The sequence below is a fragment of the Mustela lutreola genome, chromosome 6, assembly GCF_030435805.1.
Source record: "Mustela lutreola isolate mMusLut2 chromosome 6, mMusLut2.pri, whole genome shotgun sequence".
Classification (NCBI taxonomy): Eukaryota; Metazoa; Chordata; class Mammalia; order Carnivora; family Mustelidae; genus Mustela; species Mustela lutreola.
This window is the reverse complement of record NC_081295.1, coordinates 109,071,000-109,083,491: the sequence shown is the minus strand read 5'-3', so window position 1 is coordinate 109,083,491 and position 12,492 is coordinate 109,071,000. Positions and strand designations below refer to the sequence as shown.

At 34.9% G+C, this 12,492-nt stretch overlaps 1 pseudogene; it reads left to right on the top strand.

Annotated features, from left to right (window-relative positions):
* The first annotated feature begins 11,913 nt into the window (after positions 1-11,913).
* Positions 11,914-12,058, top strand: LOC131834982 (small nucleolar RNA SNORA62/SNORA6 family; annotated as a pseudogene).
* Positions 12,059-12,492: the final 434 nt, after the last annotated feature.

Sequence of the window (12,492 nt, the reverse complement as noted above, 5' to 3'; positions counted from 1 at the left end):
CTTTACCTTAAGTTTGGCTCTTTTTATGGACATTAAGTTCTTGCTACTGAGATAATATGCCCACAATAATTGTGTATTTATAATAAAATATGATTTTTTAAATTGAATTAATGTCTGGATTTCAAAAATATGCTCCCTCTTCTAATGTGAAAAAATCATTTGTAACATAGATGCATATTTTTGTTTTTGTTTTTGATTTTTTTCCTGCTAGTCCTGTAAAAGAGAAAGTGACTTTCCACTGGTAACTGGTGTTACTCTGCATTGTTAATGTGTGGGTTCCTCTAATTTAGATCTTGGAATGATTCACATAAAAGAGAAATTGAGTCTGAAAAAAATTCAGACATATATTTCTATAACTAGAAATATCTTCTCTATAGCTTTTGGAACCCCCAGAGTGTGTAGAATTAGAAATTTGCCACAGATTTGCATCCAGTACGCAGAATGTACCTATGACTCTAGTATGGTTACTCTACAGAAGATAGGAGTACTAGATCAGTATGCCAGCTACAGGGCAGTATACCTAGAAAATGTATGTACAGAACCTTTTTCCAGTCTTACCATCTTTAGTATTCATCTGTAGGGTACAGTGAATATGAGGCTGAGAAAAGGTCAGAAATCACACTTTGCAGTATTACTGAATATGTCTAGGGGAAGAATGTTCTAATTCCTAGACAAAAATAAGAGAGAAGGGGACTGGTGGCTTCCTATATTCTCTTTTTCTAGATTCTATCCAACATTGTTCTACTCTTCAGAATTTCAGGCTCCTTAAGTGATAAAAGGTGTTTGGCCATTAACTATAGCTGTCATGGAGCATTAAGCATGCTTTTGTTTCTTGGAATAGAGATTCTTAATCCTCAGTGGGTTGTTAATCTTTTTACTTGTTTTTTTATGGTACAAATCCCCAAAAGATGATCAGAAAAATATATAAACTGGAAGGGCTGATATGTAGTCTTGTTATTACTAATTGTTTGTTTGTTTGTTTTTAAGATCTATTTTTTTACTATTTGGGGGGGAGGGGCATAAGGAGAGGGAGAGAGAGACTCTCAAACAGACTTCCCACTGAATATGGAGCCCGAATGAGATTTGACCTCAAGACCCTGAGATTATGACCTGAGCCAAAATCAAGAGACAGATGCTTAACCAACTGAATCACCCTTGAATTTTGACCTTTGATGGTCAGATTCAAGAATAAAGAATTTAAGAATTTTTGTACTTATTGACTAATTTGTAAGTCATCCATCAGTGCACCAAAAGGTTTTCATGTGAGGATGGAGTAGTTAATATTGATGAGGACTGAAATTCCCACATAACATATGCTTTTATAATAAAAAGTGATTATTAAACTGCATACTCTATAAAATAATGCCTTGAGTAGCAGCTGCTTTTTTCATCTACATGCTGAAAACATTAAAGTGGCACAGTGAAATGATCCCTGAGGTTGTATTTTCTTTATAGTAATTAAAAAAAAATACTAGACTATTGAGATAACTAAAATATTGCCAATTTGGGGGCACCTGGGTGGCTCAGTCAGTTAAGCATCTGTCTTCAGCTCAGGTCATGATATTGGAGTTCTGGGATGGGCTCCCTGCTCAATGGGGAGCCTGCTTCTCCCTCTGCCACTGCTTCTCCCCCCACTTCTGTTTTCTCTCTCCCCCAAATAAATAAAAAAAATTTTCAAAAAATAAGAAATAAAATAAAATATCACTAATTTTTCCCTTTACAGTGTACAATTCACTATTTTTCAGTATGTTCAAAGCTATGCAGCTATTAGAACTATCTAATTTTGACATATTTATTTCACTCCCCCACCCAAAAAAAAAAAAAAAACCACAAAACAACCCAACATATATTAACAGTCAATCCTCATTTTTGCCTACCCTGAGCACTTGGAAATCATAAACTTACTTTCTTGTCTGTGGATTTGTTTATTCTGGATGAATGTGTGACTTTTGGTGATTGTTTTTTTTTCACTGTGTATAATATACTCAAGGTTTTTTCATGTAATGGCATGGATCAGTACTACTTTAGAATTGCTACTCTTCTCTTCAATCTCCTGTTAGGTTTGTAGATGTTCAGAATGGTTTGATAACTATCTACCTGAACTCCTGTGACCTGATATCATCTCAGTCTGCTACTCCTCCGCCATCTTGACTCCTCCCCCATATGAAGTACTCTTAAAATCAATTTTTTTTTTTAACTTCGTTTTCTCCCTTTCTTCTCCCCTCCAATTTGGGGGATCTCTTCTGATTTCATTAGTGTACATTTTTCTGGAATCTTTGTCTCCCTTTTTGTATTTTATTCTCTCATTCTATATTCTTATCCAGATTAAAAAAAAAAAAAAAAAAAAAAAAGAACAAAAGGCAGAACCAAAGACTAGGGACCTAATCAATATGGAAATTGGTAATATGTCAGATCTAGAGTTCAGAATGACAAATCTCAAGGTTCTAGCTGGGCTCAAAGAAGGCATGGAAGATTTTAGAGAAACCCTGTCTGGAGAAGTAAAAGCCCTTTATGGAGAAATAAAAGAACTAAAATCTAACCAAGTTGAAATTTAAAAAGCTATTAATGAGGTACAATAAAAAATGGGGACTCTTGCTACTAGGATAAGTGAGGCAGAAGAGAGAATTATTGATATAGAAGACCATATGATGGAGAATAAAGAAACTGAGCAAAAGAGAGACAAGCAACTATTGGACCAAAAGGAGAGAATTCAAGAGATAAGTGATACCATAAGATGAAACAATATTAGAGTAATTGGGATTCCAGAAGAAGAAGAAAGACACAGGGAGGCAGAAGATATATTGGAGCAAATTATTGTAGAGAAATTCCCTGATATGGCAAAGGGAACAAGCATCAAAATCCAGGAGACACAGAGAACCCCCCTCAAAATCAAAAAGAATAGGTCCACACACCATCATCTAATAGTAAAAATTACAAGTTTTAGTGGCAAAGAGAAAATCCTGAAATAGCCTGGGACAAGAAGTCTGTAACATATAATGATAAAAATATTAGATTGGCAGTATATTTACCCACAGAAACCTGGCAGGCCAAAAAGAACTGGCATGATATATTCAGAGCACTAAATGAGGAAAAACATGCAGCTAAGAATACTATATCCAGCTAGGTTATCATTGAAAATAGAAGGAGACATAAAAAGCTTCCTGGACAAACAAAAACTAAAAGAATTTGTAAATACCAAACCAGCTCTATGGGAAATATTGAAAGGGGTGCTCTAAACAAAGAGAGAGCCTAAAAGTAGTAGATCAGAAAGGAACAGAGACAATATACAGTAATAGTCACCTTACAGGCAATACAATGGAACTAAATTCATATCTCTCAATAGTCACCTTGAATATAAATGGGCTAAATGCCCCAATCAAAAGACACAGGGTATCAGAATGGATAAAAAACCAAAACCCATCCATATGCTGTCTATAAGAAACTCATTTTAGACCCGAAGGTACCTCCAGATTTAAAGTGAGGGGGTGGAAAACAATTTACCATGCTAAGGGACATGAAAAAAAAGTTGGGGGTGGCAATCATATATCAGATCAATTAGATTTTAAGTGAAAGACTATAATAAAAGATGAGGAAGGACAACTATATCATACTCAAAGGGTCCATCCAACAAGAAGATCTAACAATTTAAAATATCTATACCCCTAACATGGGAGCAGCCAACTATATAAACCAATTAATAACAAAATCAAAGAAACACATCAACAATAATACAATAATAGTGGGGGACTTTAACACTCCCCTCACTGAAATGGACAGATCATCCAAGCAAAATATCAAGAAGGAAATAAAGGCCTTAAATGACCAGAAGGATATCACAGATATATTCAGAACATTTCATCCCAAAGCAACAGAATACACATTCTTCTCTAGTGCACATGGAACATTCTCCAGAATAGATCATATCCTCAGTCCTAAATCAGGCCTTAACAAGTATCAAAAGATTGGGATCATTCCCTGCATATTTTCAGACCACAATGCTCTGAAGCTAGAACTCAATCACAAGAGGAAATTTAGAAAGAACCCAAACGCATAGAGACTAAAGAACATTCTTCTAAAGAATGAAGGGGTCAACCAGGAAATTAAAGAAGAATTGAAAAAAATTCATGGAAACAAATGATAATGAAAACACAGCTGTTCAAAAATCTGTGGGACACAGCCAAGGCAGTCCTGAGAGTAAAATATATAGTGACACAAGCCTTTCTCAAGAAACAAGAAAGGTTTGAGGTACATAACCTAACCCTACACCTAAAGGAGCTGGAGAAAGAATAGCAAAGAATAGCAAAGAAGCCCAGCAGGAGAAGAGAAATCATAAAGATCAGAGCAGAAATAAATGAAATAGAAAGAAACAAACAAAAAAGAACAAATCAACTAATCTAGGAGCTGGTTCTTTGAAAGAATTAATGAGATTGATAAACCCTTGGCCAGATTTCTCAAAAAGAAAAAAGAAAGGATCCAAATCGATAAAATCATGAATGAAAGAGGAGAGATCACAACCAACACCAAAGAGAGACAAACACTTATAAGAACATATTATGAGCAACTATACACCAGCAAATTTGACAGTTGGAAGAAATGGATGCATTTCTAGAGATATATAAACTACCACAACTGAACCAGGAAGAAATAGAAAGCCTGAACAAACCATAACCAGTAAGGAGTTTGAAGCAGTCATCAAAAATCTCCAAACAAACAAGAGACCAGGGCCAGACAACTTCCCAGGGGAATTCTAACAAACATTAAAAGAAGAATTAATTCCTATTCTCCTGAAATTGTTCCAAAAAATAGAAGTGGAAGAAAAACTTCCAAACTCATTTTATGAGGCCAGCTTTACCTTGATCCCAAAACCAGACAAGGATCCCATGTAAAAAGAGAATTACAGACCAATATCCTTGATGAACACAGATATGAAAATTCTCACCAAAATACTAGCCAATAGGATCCAATAGTACATTAAAAGGATTATTCACCACAACCAAGTGGGATTTATTCCAGTGCTGCAAGTTTGGTTCAACAACCACAAATCAATCAATGTGATACAATGCATTAATTAAAGAAGGAACAAGAACCATTTGATACTCTGAATAGATGCTGAAAAACCACTTGACAAAGTACAACATACCTTCCTGATCAAAACTCTTCAAAGTGTAGGGATAGAGGGTACATACCTCAATATAATCAAAGCCATCTATGAAAAATGCACCACAAATATCATTCTCAATGGAGAAAAACTGAGGGCTTTTCTGCTGAGGTCAGGAACATGGCAGGGATGTCCATTATCACCACTGCTATTCAACATAGTACTAGAAGTCCTAGCCTCAACAATCAGACAACAAAAGCAAATTAAAGGCATCCAAATTGGCAAAGAAGAAGTTAAACTATCACTCTCTGTAGATGACATGATACTATATGTGGAAAACCCAAAAGACTCCACTCCAAATCTGCTAGATCTTGTACAGGAATTCAATAAAGTGTCAGGATATAAAATCAGTTGCACAGAAAGCAGTTGCATTTCTCTACACCAACAACAAGACAGAAGAAAGAGAAATTAAGGAGTCACTCCTATTTACAATTGCACCCAAAACTATAAGATACCTAGGAATAAACCTAACCAATGAGGCCAAGAATCTATACTCAGAAAACTATAAAGTATTCAAGAAGGAAATTGAGGAAGATGCAAAGAAATGGAAAAATGTTCCATGCTCATGGATTAGAAGAACAAATATTGTGAAAATATCTATACTACCTAAAGCAATCTACACATTTAATGAAATCCCTATCAAAATACCATCATTTTTTTTCAAAGAAATGGAACAAATAATCCTAAAATTTATATGGAACCAGAAAAGACCTCATATAACCAGAAGGATATTGAAAAAGAAAGCCAAAGTTCGTGGCACCACAATTCCAGATTTCAAGCTCTATTACAAAGCTGTCATCAGCAAGACAGTATCGTAGGGCACAAAAACAGACACACAGATTAATGGAACAGAATAGAGAGCACAGAAATGGACCCTCAACCCTGTGGTCAACTAATCTTCAACAAAGCAGGAAAGAATGTCCAATGGAAAAAAAAATCTCTTTAACAAATGGTGTTGGGAAAACTGGACAGCCGTATGCAGAAAAATGAAACTGGACCAGTCCCTTACACCACACATGAAAATAGACTCAAAATGGATAAAGGACCTCAACGAGAGAAAGAAATCCATCAAAATCCTTGAGTAGAACACAGGCAAAACCTCTTTAACCTCAGCTGCAGCAACTTCTTCCTACGAACATCACCAAAGGCAAGGAAAGCAAGGACAAAAATGAACTATTGGGACTTCATCAAGATCAAAAGCTTTTGCACAGCAAAGGAAACCATCAACAAAACCCAAAGACAACTGACAGAATGGGAGAGGATATTTGCAAATGACATATCAGATAAAGGGCTAGTATCCAAAATCTAGAAAGAACTTCTCAAACTCAACACCCAAAGAAAAAATAATCCAATCAAGAAATGGGCAGAGGACATGAACAGACATTTCTGCAAAGAAGACATCCAGATGGCCAACAGACAGGTGAAAAAGTGCTCCACATCACTCAGCATCAGGGAAATACAAATCAAAACCACAATGAGATACCATCTTACACCAGTCAGAATGGCTAAAATTAACAAGTCAGGAAATGACAGATGCTGGCGAGGATGTGGAGAAAGGTGAACCCTCCTACATTGTTGGTGGGAATGCAAGCTGGTACAACCACTCTGGAAAACAGCATGGAGGTTCCTCAAAATGTTGAAAATATAGCTACCCTATGACCCAGCAATTGCACTACTGGGTATTTACCCTAAAGATACAAACGTAGTGATCTGAAAGGGCAAGTCCACCTGAATGTTTATAGCAGCAATGTCCACAATAACCAAGCTATGGAAAGAACCTACATGTCTATCAACAGAGGAATGAACAGATGAATGGATAAAGAAGAAGTGGTATATATATATATATATATATATATATATATATATATATATATAATGCAGCCATCAGAAGAAATGAAATCTTGCCATTTTCAATGACGTGGATTGAAGAACTAGAGGGTATTATGCTGAGCAAAATAAGTCAATCAGAGAAATACAATTAGCATATAATCTCCCTCTAATGTGGAATTTGAGAGGCAACATGCGGCATTTGGGGAATAGGAAAGGAAAAAATGAAACAAGATGGGATTGGGAGGGAGACAAACCATAGGAGACTTAATCTCACAAAACAAACTACAGGTTTCCAGGGGGAGGGGAGTAAGGAGAGGGTGATTGGGTTATGGACATTGGGGAGGGTATGTACTATGGTGAGTGCTGTGAAGTGTGTAAGCCTTATGATTCACAGACCTCTACCCCTGGGGCTAATAATACATTATATGTTAAGAAACTTAAGTCCTTACACAAACTGAAAAAAAAAAAAAAAGAAGAAGAAGAGTAATTCATATGTTCCAGATATCTGTCCCTTATCAGATATATGATCTGCAAATATTTTCTTCCAGTCTGTGAGTTGTAATTTCACCTTTTTGATGGTGTCTATTGAAAAATTTTTTTAAATGTGATGATATTTAATGTATATTATCTTTTTTGTTTATACCAAATTCACATGGTTTTTCCCTAAATTTTTTTCTAAAAATTTTAGTTTTCTTTCTTAAATTTATATCTATAATCTACTTTAATTTTTGTGTATTATTTAAAATATGGTTATAAATTCACTCTTTTGCACATGGGTATCCAGTTGTCCCATTATTTTAAAAAATCATTTTATCTTCTATTTAATTTTCTTGACATCCTTGTCAAATATCAATAGCCCATGTGTGTATAGATTTATTTCTAAACTCTCAAATTTATCACTGTTTTATATATTATTATGTCAGCACCACACTATCATGATTATTGTAGCTTTAAATCTATTTGAAGAAATATGAGACTTCATTTTTCAAAATTCTAATTTTCAAATTTATTTTTTTTCTGTAATGTTCTGAGTATTCTGCATTTCTATATGTTAGGATCAGCTTATCATTTTATGTAAAAAGCCTCTTGGAATTATAAAGGGATTACTTTGAATATTAGATCACCTTGGAGAGTATTACCATCTTGACACTATTAAGTCTTCCAGGCTGTAAACATAGGACACATTTACTTAGGCCTTCTTTAATCTGCTTCAATGGTGTTTTGTAGTTCTCAATGTATAGTCTTGTACTTTGTTTTCAGCCTTCAGTTCTTTATAATGTTAAATTTTAAGCATAATTATTTTCCTCATTTGATTTTTGGAATTCTTTTTTCCTAATGCATGGAAATACAATTGATTTTTCTTGGGTACCTGGGTAGCTCAGTGGGTTAAGTGTCTGACTCTTGATTTCAGCTCAAGTCATGATCAAGACCTGTGTTGGGCTCCATGCTGGATGCAGAAACTGCTTAAGGAGTCTCCCTCTTCTTCTACCCCTCCCCGCTGTTCTCTCTTTCTCAAAGAAAAAAATATCTATAAAAGAAAAAAAAAATACAGTTCACTTTTTGTGTGTTGATCTTATATACTATAGCCCTGCTGAACTGTTTGACAAATTCAAAAGTTTTTGTGAAACCTTAGAAATTTCTGTATAAAAGACCATATCATCTGCAAATATTGTTTTATTTCTTCTTTTCCAATCAAGACACCTTTTATTTGTTTTTATTTAGTAATATCTCTGACTAGAACATCAAGAACAATATGTAATTAAGGTGACAGGAGTCACCTGGGTGGCTGAGTTGATCAGGTGTCTGCCTTTGGTCAGGTCATTATTGGGGTTAATGAGCATAAATGTAGCCATAATACTTGCCTTACTAAAATGTAATATGGAAGCCGCTGAAGGCTAAGGAAGGTTTCAAAGAAGGACATGGACCTTTGGAATGCCTAACCCTGAGTTTCAGCTCTGCCCTTGGAATGCCACAAGGAATTACCTTCCCTGAGGCTTTCTTAACCCCAAGAGCCATCCTGTGATCTAAGAGATGTATACATTGTCCCTTAGACTATCTTCAATAGAACACACAGATTAGCATATCATCTTTCCTGTAAACAGACCCTCCCAATTTCAGTGATACCCCTTGTCACAAATCACATGCTTGAGAAACAGGGATACGGATTTGTGATTATCCTGAAGGACCAATAAAAGCAGGAGCAAAACAAAGGGTCTCTGCCTCTGACTGTTGACCCCCTGGCCTTCTCCTCTCTTTCACAGTGGGGTCTGGAGTAATCTTTCATCAGCTGGTATAGGGGTTGCTGGCCATTCCTGACATGTCATGGTCCTAAGATCCTGGGATGGATCTTAGGAGTCCCCCTGAGTCCCACTCAGCTGGGAGTCTGCTTTTCCCTCCCTGTCCCCACATGTTTTTTCCTGTCTCTCTCAAATAAATAAATACAGTCTTTAGATAAAAAACGGGAGATGAGAACAGACACAAAAGTATTTTTCCTGATCTTAGGGATAGAATCCTAAATTTCTCACTATTAAGCGTAAGTATGATGTTAGTTGTCTTTTTCTTTTTTGTTTTCCTCATTTCACCTCTCTATTACAAAAGAGATGGAATACAGTAGACACTGTAGTGACCTTTGATGCTTGTGTTCTTCATATTTTATGTTGGTGATCTTTCAGTATTAGTTCACAGATGTGCTTAGGATTTTTTTCATCTGGATTCATAGGTATATTGGTCTGCAGTTTTCTTAGGATATATTTGATTATTACCAGTGTAATAATGGTTACACATAATGTTTTGGGAAATTTTCTCTCCTCATCCATTTTTAGAAGTTTATGAAGTTGTTAATATTTTCTTTTAAACAATTGGTAGAATTCACCAATAAAGTTATCTGGAACTAGGTTTTCTTTTTTGGAAGCTTTTTATTATTAATTCAAAATTTTATAGGTCTAGTCAGATTTTCTATTTTTTCTTGAATCAGTAGTGGTAATTTTTGCCTTCAAAGAAATTTTTCAAATTAAACTACATTATCTAATTTATTACACACGTTGTTTATATTTTCTTATGATTCTTTTCATTTCCTAGAGTTGGAAGTAATTTACCCTGTTTTATTTACTACTAATTTTAGTGATTTGAGTCTATTCTTTTAAAAAAAATAGTTAAAGTTTTCTTAATTTTATTTCTATTTTCAATAAACTAATTCTGATTTTAGTGTATTTTTCTAGTAAGTCCAATATCTGGGCATCTCACGAACAGTTTTTATTGACATTTTTTCCATGTATGCACCATGATTTCCTACCTTTTGAGTGATTTTAATGTTTTCCTTGGAACCTACACATTTTAAATAAAATCTAGCACCCCTTGAAATCCTATTCTCCACTTCCTTCTCCAAGATTTCTTCTTGTTGCTATTTGTTGTTTTCATGTTTGCTGTTGACAACTTTCCTACATTCTGTAAAGATTTGTATGTCATAGAAATCTCTGCTAAGTTAGTTTAATTGTTAATGATTGGACAGTTTTCCATAAATTCCTTAAATACCAGAATTTAATCTTCTAATTTTTTCTTAGGGACTCCATGTGTGTTTGGGATCCTATCTTCAAGATTCCGTCAGATAGTTCCCATCTTTGCCTGTTGTTCACCACCTGCTTATGCAAACCTTCAAGGTCAGCAAGAGATGGAAAGACAAGGGCCTTCTCAGGTCATACCTGGGTATGACCACCACCATCCATGTGTATAAAGCCTTTGAGATTTCCAGGAATATATCTCTGATTTCAAAGTCCCATATGGACATCTCTTTCTCCAGGTTTAAGTTTTTTGGTAGGCCTCTTGTTTGTCCTGTTATTGCCTCTTCAGTCACCTGTGATGTTAGGCAACTACCAATGATTATTTTCAAGACATAACCAAGGAAAAGACTATTCACACTGAACAAAATCTGAGTCAGATCAACTAAGACAAGTCTAGTAAATGGGATTTCCGAAGAGCAGCCATACAGTTCAAATACTGACAACTGGGGAAGACTTGGGCTTTTGTTAGAGCTGCAAACCTGTTTTGCATCCTCCAATGGTGGTCAGCTTCTGGGTTTCACAGGTGTTGTAATTGTCAGGTTCTTTTATTTTACATATTTTACATATGTGTGTGTGTGTATTTTTTTTTTGAGACTACCATGATGTTGGAATGGGAGGATAGAAACAGGACAACTTAAAATGTTGTAATACTCACTCTTCTTTTTGTAGCTGTTTTTCTTTAAAACAGCTCCCCATATTGTTACTCCTTCTCATATTATTTACAAACCTTTGGTTAATTTCCAGAGTATTGAAAGTATATTTTGGCAGTTTTTGTCTGTATTACCATTGCTTTTAAAGAGGAATAGAATTTCAGAGGTATTTATAGTGCCATTCTGGAAGTCCTTCCCAGTGACTAATTTTTAAAAAATATAAGAAATAAAAATATAATTTTTTGTCTTTAAAAAAATTCTCTGTTACTAGTGACCACTATGTATATAGACACTTGATAAATATTTGTTGAATGAATCAATACATCATTTTTTGTTGTTGATTCATTGAAAGTCAATATATTTTAGTCTCAAAAAAAAAAATGGGTTGCGTGTACATATATATTGAAAAGAGTATCTCCAACATTTTTAGGCTCTGACTTTGTGCCAACAATAAGCTTATTGCTTTTTCCACACTACTTCATTTAATTTTCACAACACCATTTGTAGTTTCACTGAAGTTAGAGATAGCCAGTAACCTTCTCAAGGCAATACGGTTAGTAAGTGGTTCAATGGAGATTGCAACCAGGCAACCAGGAAACTGAAATTATATTATGTTTAACTGAAACTTAAACACAATATAATATTGCTTCTCCCCCTAGCTCCTTGGATTTAAGAGAGTTAAGTTCAATTGTCACAGAAAATATTAGTTAGGTGATAGTTTTATTAAAAAAAAAAGGATATAGATACTGGCCAATTAACTCACAAGTATAAGAAGTGTGCTATATGGAAGGCAAGTCTTTCACTAACACCACAAGGGTCTCTGGCCCAATGAGTAGAGTTTGGTAGTAATTCTTGCTACAGATATAAAGGGGAAAAAAAGATACAGATAAATTCACAGGCAATTTTTTTCTTTTCTTTTCTTTTCTTTTTTTTCCCCCTGACCTAAATCCTGTCAATTTTGAACTTAGGAATAGTAATTTACAACTATACCAAAGGTCAGGATAAACTAGTTTTTTTAATTGTCAGTGAGAGGAGTCTATAATATATAGTTTTTTACCTGAAAGAAAAGTTATCTCCTGGATAGCAGGCATCCCCCACTCCTTTTGCCCTGCTCATGCCAGGGCTCTGGGTTCAATACTTCTCTCCTCTCCCTCAGTTGCTACTATCAACACTCTTCTTTGTCCTTTCTTTCACTTTTATGACTTATACCCATAATAGATTCTAAGTATATGATAAAATATGAACATGATATAATCTTTATTAAAGGAAAATATTTGATTATGTCTGCTTGTTTTAA